At 39.6% G+C, this 19,479-nt stretch overlaps 1 long non-coding RNA gene and 1 other non-coding gene across 3 annotated transcripts; both read left to right on the forward strand.

Annotated features, from left to right (window-relative positions):
• Positions 1-2,998: 2,998 nt before the first annotated feature.
• LOC131250488 (small nucleolar RNA R71) lies at positions 2,999-3,105 on the forward strand. The gene has a single exon (XR_009173410.1). It is a non-coding gene; the product is annotated as a small nucleolar RNA R71 (small nucleolar RNA).
• Positions 3,106-12,998: 9,893 nt separating this feature from the next.
• On the forward strand, positions 12,999-14,900 carry LOC131248593 (uncharacterized). Of its 2 annotated transcripts, none has more exons than XR_009172302.1 (2): positions 12,999-13,690; positions 13,912-14,900. It is a non-coding gene; the product is annotated as an uncharacterized LOC131248593 (long non-coding RNA). The 2 variants fall into 2 exon arrangements; XR_009172301.1 differs by having other exon boundaries at positions 12,999-13,647.
• The last annotated feature ends 4,579 nt before the right edge of the window (positions 14,901-19,479 follow it).

Raw genomic sequence — 19,479 nt, forward strand, 5'->3', positions numbered from 1 at the left:
CAAGCGTCGCACATAAGCTCAAAAGGAAGGCTCCAGGCCAGGTGGCCGCATGATAGGTGCGGTGGTTAACGTGCCCTTAAGCTTGGTGAAAGCTTCCCGGCATTGCTCAATCTACTCGCACGGAGCATCCTTTTGAAGAAGATTACATAAAGGACGAGAGAGGAGACTAAAGTCCTTTATGAATCGCCTGTAAAATCCTACGTGTCCTAAGAAGGATCGCACGTCTCGATGTTCTTGGGTGGAGGTAGGTTAGAGATAAGATCGATTTTTGCCTTATCTACCTCGATTCCTTTGGACGAGATGATATGCCCAAGGACAATTCCCTTCGAACCATGAAATGACACTTCTCCCAATTAAGTACCAAGTTCTTTTCTTCACATCTTTTCAACACACATTTAAGACTTTCCAAGCACTTGCGAAAGATGGACCGTAAATAGAGAAATCGTCCATGAAGACCTCTAGATATTGCCCTACCATATCAGAAAAGATACTAAGCATACATCTGAAAGGTGGCAGGGGCATTACATAGTCCGAATGGCATCCTTCGATAAGCAAAGGTGCCGTAGGGACATGTGAATGTGGTCTTTTCCTGGTCTTCAGGGGCTATCTCTATCTGGTTGTAGCCCGAATACCCGTCAAGGAAACTATAATAGGAATGACCAGCTAACCTTTTCAGGATCCGATCAATGAATGGTAAAGGAAAGTGGTCATTCCTCGTGACGGTATTCAACTTCCTGTAGTCAATGCACATTCTCCAACCAGAGTGACTCTAGTTGGCACGAGTTCATTATTAGCATTGGCTACGATGGTGATTCCGGACTTCTTAGGGACCACTTGAGTTGGACTCACCCATTGACTATCAGATATAGGGTATATGATACCCACGTCCAATAGTTTAAGAACCTCGGCCTTAACCACTTCCTTCATGTTTGGATTTAGTCTACGTTGTGGTTGCCGAGCGGTTTTTGCATTATCCTCAAGATATATGCGGTGAGTACAAATCGAGGGATCGATTCCTTTGAGGTCCGCTATCGTCCATCCCAGGGCTCCTTTATGCTCAATGAGAGTAGATATAAGCATACTCTCCTGTTCTTTCTCCAGGTGGGCAGAGATCACCACCGGGTATGTCTCATCTTGACCTAAATAGGCATATTTCAAATCAGAGGGCAAAGGTTTTAGGTCAAGCTTCGGTGGCTTGAGGTTAGACGGTAGAGGCACTACATCGGTTTGTGGCAATTCTTCAAATTGTGGCCTCCACCGGTTAACTTCAAGTACCGGTGCAGTATCAAGCAAGGCACACGTCTCCCTAATCATGTCATCATCAAAATCATGGGAGTGGGCCAGGCATGTCTCTAGATAGTCGGAGGATAAGGTCAGCGGTGTCGTATCTTCCACGAAAGAGTCAATCATGTTAATGTCGTGGAAATCGTCATCATCCTCTGAGTTGCTGCCGTTATTGAAAAAAATGTTTGACTCCAATGTCAAATTTCCAAAAGACATAGTCATGATACCATTCCTACAATTGATAATTACATTTGACGTGGCAAGGAATGGGCGACCAAGAATGACGGGAATCTGAGTGCTCATGTTATTGATGGGTTCGGTGTCCAGGATGATAAAATCTACAGGGTAGTAAAATCTATCGACCTGGACTAACACATCCTCAATTATCCCTCTTGGTACACGAACAGAGCGATCAGCAAGTTGTAGTGTGGTTAGGGTGGGTTTTAATTCACCCAAACCTAGCTGTTTGTATACCGAGTAGGGAATCAGATTGACGCTCGCTCCTAAGTCAAGAAGTGCGTGATCAATTCGATGGTTCCCGATCACACATGATATGGTTGGGCTACCGGGATCCTTGAATTTCTGTGGCACGTCTTGCTTCAGGATGGCACTCACTTTCTCAGTCAAGAAGATTTTCTTTTGAATAATTTTTCGTCTTTTGGTCGTGCATAAGTCTTTCAGGAATTTGGCATATGAAGGTATCTGTTTAACGACATCAAGTAGAGGAATGTTGACTTTCACCTGTTTTAACACCTCTAGGATATCCTGAGAGTTAGAAAGAGGTTTTGGTGAAACCAACCGTTGGGGGAATGGAGCAACTGGCTTCTCTAGAAGTTACGGTTCTACTTTTTGTGGGGCATCACTGGATCCATCATTGTTGTCCTCTTTTGGTTCTTGAGGCTTTTTGGGCCTAACCGGAAGAGTTTTCTCAATGATCTTCCCACTCCTAAGAGTGGTGATGGATTTAGCATGCCCCATCTGATTTGAAGAGCTGGGATCATTATTCTCGCACTGCGGTTTAGGATTAGGGAGAGGTTGTGCAGGAAGTATCCCCCTTTTTATAACCGTCATACGAGAATCTATCTTTTGCATAAAATTTGTGATTCCCCGCATTGCCTGAGCCAGCTCTTGTATGGGATTTTGAACCGGTTCCTCTTGAGGTTTCACTTGATTTGGATTTTAATTGAAGAAACTTGGAGGAGTCGCCGTTTGTCCATTCCTCCAACTAAAGTTTGGATGATTTTTCCAGCCAGGATTGTATGTATTGGAGTTAGGTCCAGTAAAAGGTCTTTGATAGTTGTTTACGGCATTGGCTTGTTCATTCAACACTCCTCGAAAGGCGGGTATTGTAGGACAGTTTTCAGTTGTGTGAATGTTGCAATCACAGATGCCGCAAACAATTTCATTGACCTTATCCTTCTTTCCTTCCATGGCCTCAACTTTCCTTATGAGCGTAGTCACTTTACACTTGAGATCATCCTCTTCTTTCAAGAGATATAATCCACCTTTCTCCTTTAATTGAGTCGGCCTAGACGTGGTGTTCGCCATTGGGTAATAGTCCCATGATTGTGTTTTTTCAGCGAGACTATCGAGGTAATCCCATACCTCGTCGACATCTTTATTAATGAACTCTCCATTACACATTGTCTCGACCATTTGACGCATGGAAGATGTCAGTCCATCATAGAAAAAATTTATAATGCGCCACGTTTCAAATCCGTGTTGTGGGCATGAACTGACCAAATCTTTGAACCTTTCCCAATATTGGAAGAATGTTTCATCTTCCTTTTGGGCAAAGTTCATGATTGCTTTTCTGAGGGTAATCGTTTTATGATGTGGGAAGAATTTTTTTATGAATTCCCTCTGCATGTCGTTCCATGTGCCAATGGATCTAGGACGCAGTGAATGTAACCACGTCTTAGCTTTCTCTTTTAAGGAAAAAGGAAAGAGTTTCAGCCTAATTGTATCCTCAGATACATTAGGAAAACATAATGTAGCTATAATCTCATCGAACTCTTTCAAATGCAAATATGGACTCTCTGATTCAAGTCCATGGAATTTGGGAAGGAGTTGGATAACTCCTGGCTTGATGTCCATTTGTCCTGTGTTTTCAGGAAAAATCATACATGAGGGCGTACTCACTCCCGCCGGTTGTAGATAATCTCGTAAAGTACGAGGCGGGGGTGCCTGTTGCACCTCATTCTCATCTTGGGTATCCTCCACCCTGGGTGGAAGTAGAGGAGGTTGGTCTTCAGCCATAACTTCAATTAACTCAGGGGATTTCGAGTGGTGTCTAGTCCTGCGATGGATAGTCAACCCCTCAACCAATCCTCCTTCAGTCAAGAGACGTCGAGTGTTGTCACGGGCCCACTTGGGCATGAAACACTCGCAGCCCTCAATCAAATTCAAAGCCTAATCCTAAGAAAGGAAAAGAAAAGCTAGAAAGAAAGAGAGAGAGAGTTGGAAAGAAATTACCAAATTGATGCCCCTAAGTTAAGGACCTGTAAAAATAAAAACAAAATAAGTTAGATTCTAAAAGAAGAGGAACAATCTTTTAAAATAAAGGTAGAAGTAAACTAATTTCTAAAAGAAAGTGGAAACTTCTAAAATGAATTAGGAAAGTCCTAAACTAGAAAGTAAATTACTAAAAGAGAACTGAAAAATAGGAAGTAGAGAAAGAGCTTACCGAATTAGAAATTTCTTATTTTAAAAGCCTACAAAATAAGAAGGTTAGTTTCTAAACAAAAATTCTAAAAATAAATAAGGAAACAAATTAGATTTAAAAAGAGTTAAAAATAGAAAGTGAAAAACAAAAGAGAAAAGTTTCTAAAATTAGAGAATTTTTCTAGAAAGAGAAATAACTAACCTAGTTTCTAAAAATAAACTGCTTCCTAAAAATAGAAAAAATAATAGAATTAAAATTTTCAAAATTTAAATCCTAATTCTAAAAGGTAGAAAAAGTAAAGAGATTAGGAAGGAATTACCAATTTAGAAGTTATTTCAGGATCGTACAAAACAGGAAAACAGGTTAGTTTCTAAAAATAAAATAAAATAAAAACTTTTAACCTAAAGTTAGTAAAATCCTCATCCTAACCTAATTCTAAAACTAATTAATTTCAGAAAAAACGTAACCGTCAGTCCCCGGCAACGGTGCCAAAAAACTTGTTCACTCCCCAAGTATAGGGTTGTGATGTAGTAATAAACTCGGTAAGACCGAGGTCGAATCCACAGGGACTGATACCTGTACGTTATCTGAAAGCAAGTAGAACTAGAACTAGACTAAGATGTGATCTAAACCAAATAGAATTTAAGGAATAATTATAGAATAATTATCTAAAACTTTAAGGAATTCAGAGGAAGGGAAACTAGGGATTCAGAGGATCCACTTGTAGGGATCAAGGAGATCTTATGCCTGCATTAAGATTTATGGAAATCAAACTGAACCTATTTGATCTGGTTTTCAAGAGATGAAAGGTATATGAATTAGAATGGATTCCATCATCTAACCATGCCCAGGAGACAAAGCAAATAACAGGATTAAACTAATTACCAACCAATCAAAAGTACATGAAAGTTAGGAAGAGTACTATCATCCAACCATGCCCAGGAGACGATGGTGAACAATAGGGCTTCCTGACGTCATAAACATCAAAAGATAAAAAGAGATATTCAAAGCCATTGCAAACCCATTGTAATTTCAGTCACAACAGACCATTAAAGACTGAGAAAATATTCTTTTAATAATCAACTCAAAACCAAGTTCAGTTCATAAATTTAAATGAAAAGCAGGAAATAGTGTCTCCCATCTCGCTACAGGCTTCACCTCTTAGCCCTAGCTAAGAGGATTAGCTACACATGAATGGGCTGATTAAAACAGCAAAATAAAAATAAAACAGGGAAAGAAAAGAACAAGAAGGAAAGAGAGAAAAAAACCGCTTTACGCTTCTTCCTTTCTTCCTTCAATGCTAAGCCCCCACCCTGCTTGACTTCCTCTCTCACGTTCCTCCTCCACCAAAACACTGCCGTTCCCTTGATCCATCAGAAAAAAAAACACCTGCTGCTTCCCACGTGCAGCAGCAACCACGTTCAGCAGCAGCAACCCACGTTCAGCAGCAGCAACCCACGTTCAGCCTTCCTCCGTTTTTCAGCCTCACCGCTCCAACCTTCAAACCGAGCCTCCCCCAGCCTCCTTTCTTCCGTCCTCTTATACAGAACTGTCGTCCGGGAGTCCTACCCGGAATAGGGTGCGAAGACACTCCTTACGCAGTCCATAGGCGTGTGCGTCAATGTGCGCAGCAGACGGAACGCGGAAACACACCTTCGTTTGGCTTGAGATTTTGGACGACTGATCGTCCAGAATTGGAATCGGACTTCTTGGTGGGGTTTAAGATCCATGGACAGAATTTGGACGGTCCAGATAGAGAATTCGATCCTCCTCTTGATCACGGAACGGCCTGAAAATCCCGGTTGCGCGCAACAGAGCTTGGCGCTTCTTGCGCTGGGACGTTGGTGGAGGCCATGATCGAAACCGGTTGAGAAATCCCCACCGTCCATTAAAATCCTTGTGAAAAACCAGTAGGGGAGGAGTAGTTTTCGTAGGTTCTTGTGCGGCCCATTGTACTCACTCAATTCACCGTTCATCCTATGTTTACATGCACTGTACCTGTGTGTGTGTGCATGGGACAAAAAAGAAAGCTAGGTGACGGTTTTGGTCACCTCGCAGAGCATATGGACGGTTCTGATTTCCGATATCTGTGATGGATGGGGCCCACTAATGAAAAACGGACGGACAGCGTCTGTCCGCTATTGATGCGGAAGAGAGATGGAGACGGTCAGCAGCGCGTTTGACCAGACCGGCTGGTCCGGTGCGGCGCGGGCAGCGGTGCACTATGTACACGCGCTGTGCATACGGAGTCCACTGTGACGATCGTGAGGAATCCGCTCTGTCCATCCGCTTTGACACGTGGTTTAAACAGTCTAGAACAATTTTGCCAGCAACGCAAGGGACGTGGATTTTCTCTCCTCGTCAGAACTCCTTTGTGCAGATGATGGATCAGTCCTTGGTTGAGCTCACGTGGGCGGGTGTCGTCCGTGGATTTCACCATGGTTGTGGTCGATGGGACCCTTTCCAACAAATGGACGGTTTGGATTTGGCTATAGGGTTCAAATGGATGGTGGTTTACATCATCAAATGGACGGCCCGTTTTGAATGCATGTCAGGCGGGAGAAGTTTGAGATTTCTCTACTTTTTCATTTCTATCGGGTCAAACCTTGTTTGACCCAAAACTCGATCCCATGTACAATAAGTGTACATGGTTCTGTGCACGTGCGTGATTAAAAAGTGGGGCCGACCTGATGATCAAAGAGATTTGCACGGTCAGATCTTTAGCAGGGCTAGTTCAAGTATTTTTGTCATGAAGGGTTTGTCGGATTGATGTTGTTAGGTGGTTTGAACTTACGGTTTAGTGTTTTTTTTCTTCATTACTACGTATTATTATTATTATTCTTTACGTGTTGATTATTAGCAATCTAACGGTCAGACTGTCTCTCCATTCAATCATCGGATTTCTAAAGGTCTCTAGGCCTATTTAAGTGAATTTCTATGGTAAGTTCAACTACCAGAAGTTGGGATAATGATGATCACGTAGTGAGTTGTGAATTTGAATGTTTTGAACTGTAAACCCGATAAATTGGGTTCCAAAATTGTTTAATGCAATCTGCTCCATCCACTCATCTTGGACATGACTGTTGTGTCTTCAAGCCAAAGATGGGGTGGGTTTAATGTCATAATGCTTAGTTTATGTGCCTAAATGGGTATCTTTTGACGATTTGAGTCCTAGTCTTTAAGATGATCCAAGATTAGGGCCTTCTATGATTCATATTGGACTTTCTGATTTATTCGTCAGAGCAATTGTTATATCAAGGTGATTGAAATCCTAAAAATAGAGTGTCTTGGTGATGTAGGGATCTGTCTTAAAGAATCAACGAATGTATAACTTGTTCTAGAGTTGAATATCGCTCTTAATGGTCAGCTTTGGACTAGAGCGTGTGAACGTTTAGATGAATTAGATTTGTACTCATTCTAAATTTGATTACTTGGTAACACCCGAGTACTAAAAAGTACAGGGTGTTACATACTTGCTGGATTGAGTCCCTTTTTGTAGCTCCTCTTGGGTTGCTTAATTTTCTCTCTCCTGTGTTTCAATCAGCTCCCTGATGCTCCCTCGATCATGTTGTCACTGCTTCACCAAAGTTTCAGCTCCATGATCTATCTCCTTGCATTTGATGTGTCTTCAAGATTGTTAAGGTGATGAGAGTGGGTTGAATCTCCTACAACTAATGGGTAGTTGTTTATCCTAAGGGATTCAACTAGATGGGTCTCATAAAAGAGTTGGATAATGATTTATCAAGAATGCTTGAGTCCAATCTCTAGGAAATAGAGGAGCTCAAGCACATCTCAATGTTGAGGTTAGAATCCTCATTAGAGTTGTAATCTCAAAGGAGATGGCTTGAAACTCAATGGAGTAGAGGCTAGGGATGAGGGATATACATATGAAATCACCCTACCTCTAGTTACTCCAAAAACCCATAAAAATGCCCAAGAACCATCTGCCTTTTATAAAAAGTTTAAGCTCCAACGGTAAAAATACGAAAAAAAAAATGGGAAAAATGGTCATATCGATTCTATCAAATGTCCTTTGATTCCATCGAAGAGTCTTGTCAATGCCATCGAAAAATTCTAGCCAAATTTCTAGATTGGTTGCTGGACTTCCCTGATTCTCCTTAGATTCCATCGAAGAGTCCTATTAATGCATCGAACATGCCCACAAATCTACTGTTTTTTTTTTTTTTTTGGCTATCTTTTACCAGGTAGATCCATTCCCCTTCTAGCCTTCTTCATCATGTTTTTCTTGGTCTCCTAAGGTTAGGGGATGATCAAATTAACATTCATATTAGGTTAAGATCATCTAGAGGCTATACGATTGTTTTGGGTTAAGGGTTAGGGTCACACAGGCCACCCATTTACCTGTTCTTGCCGCCTTGATGTTTTTGTTCCGCTGTGTCTTTGGTCTTCACTTTCCAAAGGCTCAACCGACTTTACGACACAATGACTAATGTGATTGACAAACCAGGGTGCAAAATTGAGTGCACTAACAGGGTTTAGGGTTGGAGTTTTTCCATCTATTTGAACCGTCCAATTCAATCAGCTTTTTAGCCTCGGGTGGGGTGCTTATATATTCATTATCTAGAATTTCCTTAGATTGATGTGGCCCATATGAAGGTCTGATCGATTTGAAATTTTGGGTCTCAACATATTTAGACCTTCGAAATTTGACAATCGCTGTGGATCTAATTACATGTATTAAGATAGCCTAATACAATTCTCTACACCATGTCGTAATACCTGCATAAAGAATTGTACCTTTCCACTGCATCTTCTAATTACATCAATTCAATAAATGAATTATTTATCCAAACTGTTCATGGTATTTAACTGATAGATATAACTTAAACTACTAAAATAAAAGAAGATCCATTAATCCCATTGACGATTAATACGATCCATTGGATGATCAGTTGGGCCCGATTCTTGAGATCCTTGTATATTTCGATCTTAAAAATTAAATGGATAGATCGAATCATCCATGTACATATTGCAAGAAATAATTTCCTGTGCCGGGATCCCAAGGCTATTGCACAGAGGATAAGAAATTTCTAGTTAGATTATTTAAGTGCAGCTGATGGACGGATGGCTAATCCAAATCGTCCATCATGACGATATATGATTTAACAATGATTAACACAGTAAAAATTAGAAAATAACAACAAGGACCAACCTAGATCAGGCTGTTCTCCAAAATTTGCCTCTCTCCCTCTCTCTCTCTCTCTCTCTCTCTCCCTCTCTCTCTTCTCGGCATAAGTTTTCTTTTTGTTTATTTTCGTTCAAGTAGGACTCTCTCCCATTCACGTGTCCTTAAGAAGGAGAAATCGTTTAAGAAAGGGAGATGTATGAGGGATAAAGGAGAGATTCGATGGCTCTCTATCTCTCTCAAATTTTAAAATTTAAAATTTAGATTTTATTTTAATATTTTTTTAATATGCATTCATTACATGGTGTCCCTCTCTCAATTGTTTTTAAAAAAAATAGAGATTTAAAGGGAATTTATGGGAGGCTCACCCTTGATTTTTTATGGGTCCACTATAATGTTTATCTGAGATCCACTTTGAACTAGATCTCTAATCCCACATTAGGCCTAGGGCCAAAAAATCAAGCTAGCCTGTGATTCAGTTGGGTCATAACAAATGAAACAACTGGAAGAGACATCCACCCTTGGTTTTCATTGGGCTCACCATGATGAATATAGGAAATTCAATCTAACATTAGATGCAACAACAAAGGAAATAGTTGGGAGAGAGATGTCCACCATTGATATTTATAGGGCTCGCCGTAATGATGATATGAAATCACTTCAACCATTAGATGCGCACAAAATTTTAGGCTCAAGGCCTAAACATCTGGCCCATTCGTGATTTAGGTGGGAAAAACTAAGGGCCCATTTGGCCGGGTAGATTGGAAGGGATTGAATGGTATTAGGGTGGATGGAATGGATTTCAAGGTAATGATGGTGTTGTCAGTGGATTATCTTAAGATCCATGGGATTGCTATATCCTGGGATTGCTATATTGAGTCTGTTTCGCACACCTAGCCAATCCCGGGATTAAACCTTCCCATCCCTTCTAATCACTCGAACCAAACACGTCCTAGGCAAATTTGAACGGATTAAGGTGGATTGGATGGGATTTAAAGGTAATGATGGTGTTGTCAGTGGATTGTCTGAAGATCCATGGGATTGCTATATCCTGAGATCAGGTCACCCAGTCTGTTTGGCACGCCCGGCCAATCCTGGGATTTAACTTCCAATCCCTTCTAATACCATCTAATCCCTTCCAATCCGCCTAGCCAAACAGGCCCTAAGGGAAATAGTTTGTAGGGAGAGGTTGCATTATACATTGTTTCCAATTGTGTGGTCCACCAAAATCATGGAATGGGCTGATTTTTGGACTATCAGCGTAACATGGGCAACACACCTAGTTGTTGGGGGTGGATTTCACATAAACATCATGGTGGGGATGACCTGAGCCCCCGACCCCTTTGCTTGCAAGACCCACCCCATCTTTTGTTAAGAAATCTAAAAGAATGTAGTCTAGTGGTAATCACTTAAATTAATGGAATAGGTTAATGAAAACCTTTTTTTAATGTATTAGAATGTAAATTATATAATTAGTTTGTTTTTTTGTATAATTTACTTTAAAAAACAATGATAAACTTAACATACTCTACTATATTTTGCCCATGTCATAACTCAGGTGAATAACATTGTTGCCCCATTAGAGAAAACATGCACAAATGATTTAATGCAGGAACATTCATATTGTGGATCCTACATTGTATTTTCCATCCTAAGAAACTTACAATGAATGGATAATTCTGATTATCCATCTGTGAAAATGAACATAAAACACTAAGAATAAATTTTACATATGGTTTGTTGGAGTTTTTTCAAAAAAACAAAAAAACTATAGACTTGTCTGGATATATCTTTTTTTCTTATAGCAATAAATAAACTACTTATTTAACAAAAAAATAGTTTGGCAAGTAGCTTAACGTAGCTTGTTAATTTTGTTGCTTGTGTTTTTTGATAGTTTGAATTTGGGCATGCCAGAATTGAATTTGCGATTCAATTCAAACCGAAGAACTATGAACCCAAGCACCGAGATAGGCATATATGCAATATATGACCAAGATTAGATGAGATCAGTTGCCCATGCCACTCACTTAGAGTGTAAAATAGGATCATGTGATATTCAAAGGGTAGGGTTCGTCCTCTAATAATAGGTTACACCTTTGCCTTTTGTATAAAAGGACTTTTCATTACAGGTAAAAGAGAAATGAGGAAATGATTCTTATAATCGGCCATGGAGAATGGCTGCATTGACCCAAATTATGGCTAAGATTACCAGTTACTTGATTAATGCTATGGATTATATTATGAAATGTAAACAATGGGCAAAAAGTAAATGATTACACTAGGTAATGTAATTTACTTGGCAGGAAAATAGAGTTATTACACTAAGAAATGTAATTGACGGGTAATTGAAAGGATAATTGAAAGATTATATTTTGGTTTAATTGGGTTGGTGTGAGACCTGTTTCTTGCTGAATTCCTCTACTATTTATAGCTTTACCCTGGTTATCTAGTTCATTGTCACGTTCTGATAGTTGCTATAACCGTTCAACACTACATGACCTTCTTTGCTCATGCTCTTGCCATCTATCTTGTAACTGTGTCTACATGATCGCTCTTTCATCAGCCACTTAAGTAATGTTGTGGCATTGTTTAATGCACTCTAGCTGTTAAATGGCAATAATGGAGATAAACATTACTCCTCACATCGCTTCACCTTTGGAAAAAAGTAAAAGCAATGTATGATGCTTCATTAATGCAGCAATACCCTCATACATGTGGTGGCATCACAGTAACCGTCTCTGGCCGATACATCCTCACACATCAGTCGTAACCACCCCTTTTCAAAATAAGAGCCAAACCCATTACGACACATGTATTTACATCGTACCAAGTAAATTTATAATGATGCCCTAATAAATGTTCTACCGCCTCAACTGATATAAGCGCTATTTCAATTATTCTTTCATTTTATGCTTCCTTTCTTCTTAGAACATTTTGATTTTCTTCTCATTCTCATACTCTAGCAATGCTTGCACTACCAAAAAAATGAGCAAATGATACAGACCACGTAGATTTTTAGCTACAGATATAAACCGTAGCTAAATTGCTACGGATTATATCCATAGCAAAAAAGTTGCTACACCACTAGAAATTGATGGTCTTGTGAGGGACTTTTTGATGCCCACCATAATATATGTGTTCTATCTGATCTATCCATATGTTCTGAAATATAATTGTAGAATATCATCCCAAAAAGTGAAGTAAATGGAAGGCTCAAGTGGACCACACGATATGAAACAATAGAGATTAAATCACACATGATTCCTATGGTGTGGTCCAGTTGGACCTTCAATATACCTCATTTTTGGGATCATTCCCTAAATATATTTTCTAAAATAAATGGGTGGAATGGATAAACCATATACATCATGGTGGGCCCCACGTAGGTACCGAATCCACGCACAAAATCATTGGGCGTGCGCTAAAACAGAGTCGTAGGCCCAAACGAATTTATAGCACCCCATTTTCCCATCTCTCTCACTCTCTCACTCTATCTCCACGCCCAAAACGGAATCGCCCTCTCACTCTATCTCCGCGCCCAAAACGGAATCTCCCTATTTCCACCCAAAACCCTCTCTATCTCTCTCTCTCTCTCTCTCAATCATCCCATTTTCAAAGCCCTAGCAATATCTCTCTCTCTTGCTATCTCAACGGATGTGGAAAGGTGAGCGATTTCTCCTATTCTTTTTATTGATTTCCTTATGCATGTTTTGTGAATCTTCTCTGATTCTCGACCGCACCTGATCAGTTCATCCCAGCCGTTCGTCTCCCATCTCTTCCCTATAAAAACCAGTATCTCTGCCCAAGGTCGTCTCTCTTTGATTTCTCTAGAATTTCAGTCCTCCCACAAGCAGGAAGAGAGATTGTGAGGGTTTCTCGACGGCCTTCCCAAAGGTTAGTGAGAGTGTTGCTATTCTTCCCTCCCCTTTTCATGAATCTGGGGTTTCGATCAGTCCTTTTGTAATTTAGGGTTTTGATCATTCCTTTTGCAAATTAAGGGGTTTTGTTGATGTTTTACATTTCATTCTACTATTCAGTGCAGATCGTAGCTATAAATCGTATATCTGATTTTTTTTGGTTGTTTATGATTTGTTGTTAGATCTGTTACTATCTGTTGAGATCTTTGATAGATTTCCTTGATGTTGTTTTTGAAGATCTGTTACTTGTTTTATGATATTGGTTTATGTTTCTCGTAGATCTAATTGTTTTGGAGAGAGATTAGCTTTGGTTGAGCTTGTTTGGATCTTTCTAAATCTGATTTTACTCAGGCCCCTATTCAGTTGCTTCTTGTGAGGTGGTGAGATTAGGCAGATTGATGTTGTGTTATTGTTTTGAATTGTCTGTTTATGGCGTCTCATGTGGTTAGAGGATTTGGTTTTGAGATTTCTCCCTTTTTTGTAGAGGTCTTTGCCTAGATCACAATTGGGATGGATGAGAATTGGATTTGAGTTGTTCTTATATCACTCTTTTTCTTGATTTCAAGCAGGGATAGAATACTAATGAGGAGTGCCTCATTTGGTTATGTTTATAGCTCTGCAAGGAATCGATCCTGGTTAGGAAAGCCTTTGGAATGGACTATTGTGTAGTTTAATGAGGTTTACAGGGCTAGATTTTTTCATGCTTTGCGTATGGGTGCATTTGGTGGCACCAAATGTCATGAAGTTCATGATATTTTGCACCAAATTAGACTTATTGATCCTGAAATATCATGATATTCGTTGCACCAAACGTACACCAGGTGTTTGATTTTGTAAATAAGTCTTTTTTCCGTGATAATGAAGTTATGGGTATGCTTATTGTGGGTGTTTGCAAGTAGGATTTGTAGTTCTATGACTAGAAGCAATGTTCGATTTGTGGGTATGCGATTCTCTCGTCGTATAATTTGTAAAGTAAACCCTAGATTTTTCTCAAATCGCAACAAAGAAGAGAATCATAAGAAATCTCTCCCATTTTTTTCCATCTGTTCTTCTCAATTTCGTGAAAGTTATCTGCAATTTGTGATCAATGATAGGGTTTTTAGTGAATATGTCCTCGGTCGAGGGCATAGAATGCGTGTTTTGTTTTTTCGATTTTGATGGTTTCTATGTGTATTTTCTCTGATTTTTCTGTGGATCGAGTAGAGAGTACTTTTGCTTGCATTTTCTCTGTTTGTGAATTCTTTCAGCATTTGGATGTAGAACGAGTGGTGTTTGATTCTTTTCCTTCATTTTTGTATGCATTTAGGGAGTTTTTGGTTTTGATTATTCCTTCTTGGTTAATTTCTTTGATTTTTCTTTCAATCAGGCTGGGATGGCTGTATTTTTAGCTTGCTTTTATGTATGTTTGCTTATTTTGTAAGATTGACTGTAGATTGAGTTATTTTCGCTTTCATTTTCTTCATTTTTTTTTAAAGAATCGGACAGGAAATATGAACATTTCAGTTTTGATTGCATGTTTTGTTTGTTACCCAACTGAATGTAGTTTTTCCTTATCAATTTTGTAAGATCAACTATAGATAAGCAATACAACCCATGACAAAAAAAAAAAACAAACAAAAGAGTAGAAGCAAAGAAACCTCAGTAAGAGCTCCAGGCAAGCAACCCAACTTAGTAAAGGTCTCCATTTCATTAAATCCTCTTTTTTTCTTCTTGTTTTCTTTTTTCTTTAGGGGCTATTCAAAGACATGTAATAGTTGGGGCAGAAATTTTTTTTCCTGTTGCAAGAACTTGTGCTCCCATTTGGACACTTGATTTGACTTGGCAAGTTTTTCTGTCCCTAAAAGTCCCTATTTTTGGATTAAGCTGATATTTTTGTTTTTACTCCATCCAGGTCCATGTGACCTTATGAACAACTTTGGTTCGGTCTCATTCTTTGCTCCATACCTCATCTATTAAGCAAAAAGATCCACTGATAAGTAACCTTGTGTGAGTATTTAGTCGTTTTCTCACTACAAGAAATCCAACTTTTAGCAACAAAAATTTTCGTCGCTAAAAGTCAAATTTTCGTAGCTAAAAACTTTTAGCGACGAAAATTTTCGTTGCTAAATTCATTGCTAAAACACCAAAGTAGAAGGGTTTTATCAGCGAAAAATTCGAATCGTCGTCAAAGGTAATATTTTTAGCGATGAAAATTTTCGTTGCTAAAAAAACATCACAAGACTTTTAGCAGCGAAAATTTTCGCTGCCAAAAATATACGTTCCATTTTTAGTGACGAAAATTTTCGTCGCTAAAAAAATATCACAAGACTTTTAGCAGTGAAAATTTTCGCTGCTAAAAATATACCTTAAACTTTTAGCGACGAAAATTTTCGTCGCTAAAAAAATTGTACAAGACTTTTAGATAAGTTCAACTTTTAGCGACGAAAATTTTCGTCGCTAAAAAAACTTTACAAGACTTTTAGCAACGAAACTTTTCGGTGCCATAAATATCTAAAAAAACTTTACAAGACTTTCGCTGCTAAAAATATTCGTTCCACTTTTAGCGACGAAAATTTTCGTCGTTAAAAAAACTTACAAGACTTTTTAGCAGCGAAAATTTTTGCTACTAAAAATATTCGTTCTACTTTTAGCAACGAAAGTTTTCACTATATTTCTTGAACTTTTAGCGACGAAAATTTTCGTTGCTAAAAATAATTACAATACTTACAAAACTTTTACCTACGAAAAGTTTCGTAGGCAAAAGTCTCTTACTCACTTTCCCCAAAATTGTTGGAATATTATAGGCTTCACCTCTTAGCCCTAGCTAAGAGGATTAGCTACACATGAATGGGCTGAATAAAACAACAAAATAAAAATAAAACAGGGAAAGAAAAGAACAAGAAGGAAAGAGAGAAAAAAACCGCTTTACGCTTCTTCCTTTCTTCCTTCAATGCTAAGCCCCCACCCTGCTTGACTTCCTCTCTCACGTTCCTCCTCCGCCAAAACACTACCGTTCCCTTGATCCAGCAGAAAAAAAAAACACCTGCTGCTTCCCACGTGCAGCAGCAACCACGTTCAGCCTTCCTCCGTTTTTCAGCCTCACCGCTCCAACCTTCAAAACCCAGCCTCCACCAGCCTCCTTTCTTCCGTCCTCTTATACAGCACTGTTGTCCGGGAGTCCTACCCGGAATAGGGTGCGAAGACACTCCTTACGCAGTCCATAGGCGTGTGCGTCAATGTGCGCAGCAGACGGAACGCGGAAACACACCTCCGTTTGGCTTGAGATTTTGGACGACTGATCGTCCAGAATTGGAATCGGACTTCTTGGTGGGGTTCAAGATCGCTTACTCTATCATTTGAACGGACTGGATTGTTGATCAGATCAGCATCTTGATCACGGAACGGCCTGAAAATCCCGGTTGCGCGCAACAGGGCTTGGCGCTTCTTGCGCTGGGACGTTGGTGGAGGCCATGATCGAAACCGGTTGAGAAATCCCCACCGTCCATTAAAATCCTTGTGAAAAACCAGTAGGGGAGGAGTAGTTTTCGTAGGTTCTTGTGCGGCCCATTGTACTCACTTAATTCACCGTTCATCCTATGTTTACATGCACTGTACCTGTGTGTGTGTGCATGGGACAAAAAAGAAAGCTAGGTGACGGTTTTGGTCACCTCGCAGAGCATATGGACGGTTCTGATTTCCGATATCTGTGATGGATGGGGCCCACTAATGAAAACGGACGGCAGGCCGTCCGCTATTAAGGGAAGAAGAAGCGGTGCCCGTCTTTGGCCCCGACCGCGGCAGTGCGGCTGCGGCACTATGTACACGCTGAAGGGTCCACGTGATGATCGTGAGAAATCCGCTCCATCCATCCGCTTTGAAACGTGGTTTAAACAAATTAGAACAATTTTAAGCATATCCGGATATCGGGCCCCACATAATGATTAAAGGGGCTGATTTGTTGTTGGGCCACTCCATAGTGATCCGGGGCTAAATTTTTTTATGTACGGTTTATTTATGGTCCTCAAGCCACGAAAGTTTCGAATTATCCGATGGTGGGAACCCTATGATCTTGCATTGAGGATTTTCGTGCCACTTGAGCTTCAATTCCTCGATTTCCGCGGACCCTGGTGTATAATTTCATCGCTCTTGGTCTTAGAGTCCGTTCCTTGCCTTGGTGCTCTGGAGCGTCAAATCCATGCATTCACCACCCTTTTTCAGTCCATGCGTAAATACAACTCGCATCACAAACACAATTAAATCGGCCATTAAACGGTATCATGCTTGTAAAACTATGCAACAAATTGGGTCCGATATGCAATATTTGACCCTCAACAACCGATGTGTAATGCAGGGCCGTCAGATCTTTAGCAGGGCTAGTTCAAGTATTTTTGTCATGAAGGGTTTGTCGGATTGATGTTGTTAGGTGGTTTGAACTTACGGTTTAGTGTTTTTTTTCTTCATTACTACGTATTATTATTATTATTCTTTACGTGTTGATTATTAGCAATCTAACGGTCAGACTGTCTCTCCATTCAATCATCGGATTTCTAAAGGTCTCTAGGCCTATTTAAGTGAATTTCTATGGTAAGTTCAACTACCAGAAGTTGGGATAATGATGATCACGTAGTGAGTTGTGAATTTGAATGTTTTGAACTGTAAACCCGATAAATTGGGTTCCAAAATTGTTTAATGCAATCTGCTCCATCCACTCATCTTGGACATGACTGTTGTGTCTTCAAGCCAAAGATGGGGTGGGTTTAATGTCATAATGCTTAGTTTATGTGCCTAAATGGGTATCTTTTGACGATTTGAGTCCTAGTCTTTAAGATGATCCAAGATTAGGGCCTTCTATGATTCATATTGGACTTTCTGATTTATTCGTCAGAGCAATTGTTATATCAAGGTGATTGAAATCCTAAAAATAGAGTGTCTTGGTGATGTAGGGATCTGTCTTAAAGAATCAACGAATGTATAACTTGTTCTAGAGTTGAATATCGCTCTTAATGGTCAGCTTTGGACTAGAGCGTGTGAACGTTTAGATGAATTAGATTTGTACTCATTCTAAATTTGATTACTTGGTAACACCCGAGTACTAAAAAGTACAGGGTGTTACATACTTGCTGGATTGAGTCCCTTTTTGTAGCTCCTCTTGGGTTGCTTAATTTTCTCTCTCCTGTGTTTCAATCAGCTCCCTGATGCTCCCTCGATCATGTTGTCACTGCTTCACCAAAGTTTCAGCTCCATGATCTATCTCCTTGCATTTGATGTGTCTTCAAGATTGTTAAGGTGATGAGAGTGGGTTGAATCTCCTACAACTAATGGGTAGTTGTTTATCCTAAGGGATTCAACTAGATGGGTCTCATAAAAGAGTTGGATAATGATTTATCAAGAATGCTTGAGTCCAATCTCTAGGAAATAGAGGAGCTCAAGCACATCTCAATGTTGAGGTTAGAATCCTCATTAGAGTTGTAATCTCAAAGGAGATGGCTTGAAACTCAATGGAGTAGAGGCTAGGGATGAGGGATATACATATGAAATCACCCTACCTCTAGTTACTCCAAAAACCCATAAAAATGCCCAAGAACCATCTGCCTTTTATAAAAAGTTTAAGCTCCAACGGTAAAAATACGAAAAAAAAAATGGGAAAAATGGTCATATCGATTCTATCAAATGTCCTTTGATTCCATCGAAGAGTCTTGTCAATGCCATCGAAAAATTCTAGCCAAATTTCTAGATTGGTTGCTGGACTTCCCTGATTCTCCTTAGATTCCATCGAAGAGTCCTATTAATGCATCGAACATGCCCACAAATCTACTGTTTTTTTTTTTTTTTTGGCTATCTTTTACCAGGTAGATCCATTCCCCTTCTAGCCTTCTTCATCATGTTTTTCTTGGTCTCCTAAGGTTAGGGGATGATCAAATTAACATTCATATTAGGTTAAGATCATCTAGAGGCTATACGATTGTTTTGGGTTAAGGGTTAGGGTCACACAGGCCACCCATTTACCTGTTCTTGCCGCCTTGATGTTTTTGTTCCGCTGTGTCTTTGGTCTTCACTTTCCAAAGGCTCAACCGACTTTACGACACAATGACTAATGTGATTGACAAACCAGGGTGCAAAATTGAGTGCACTAACAGGGTTTAGGGTTGGAGTTTTTCCATCTATTTGAACCGTCCAATTCAATCAGCTTTTTAGCCTCGGGTGGGGTGCTTATATATTCATTATCTAGAATTTCCTCAGATTGATGTGGCCCATATGAAGGTCTGATCGATTTGAAATTTTGGGTCTCAACATATTTAGACCTTCGAAATTTGACAATCGCTGTGGATCTAATTACATGTATTAAGATAGCCTAATACAATTCTCTACACCATGTCGTAATACCTGCATAAAGAATTGTACCTTTCCACTGCATCTTCTAATTACATCAATTCAATAAATGAATTATTTATCCAAACTGTTCATGGTATTTAACTGATAGATATAAC

Source organism: Magnolia sinica, chromosome 6, assembly GCF_029962835.1.
Source record: "Magnolia sinica isolate HGM2019 chromosome 6, MsV1, whole genome shotgun sequence".
Classification (NCBI taxonomy): domain Eukaryota; kingdom Viridiplantae; phylum Streptophyta; class Magnoliopsida; order Magnoliales; family Magnoliaceae; genus Magnolia; species Magnolia sinica.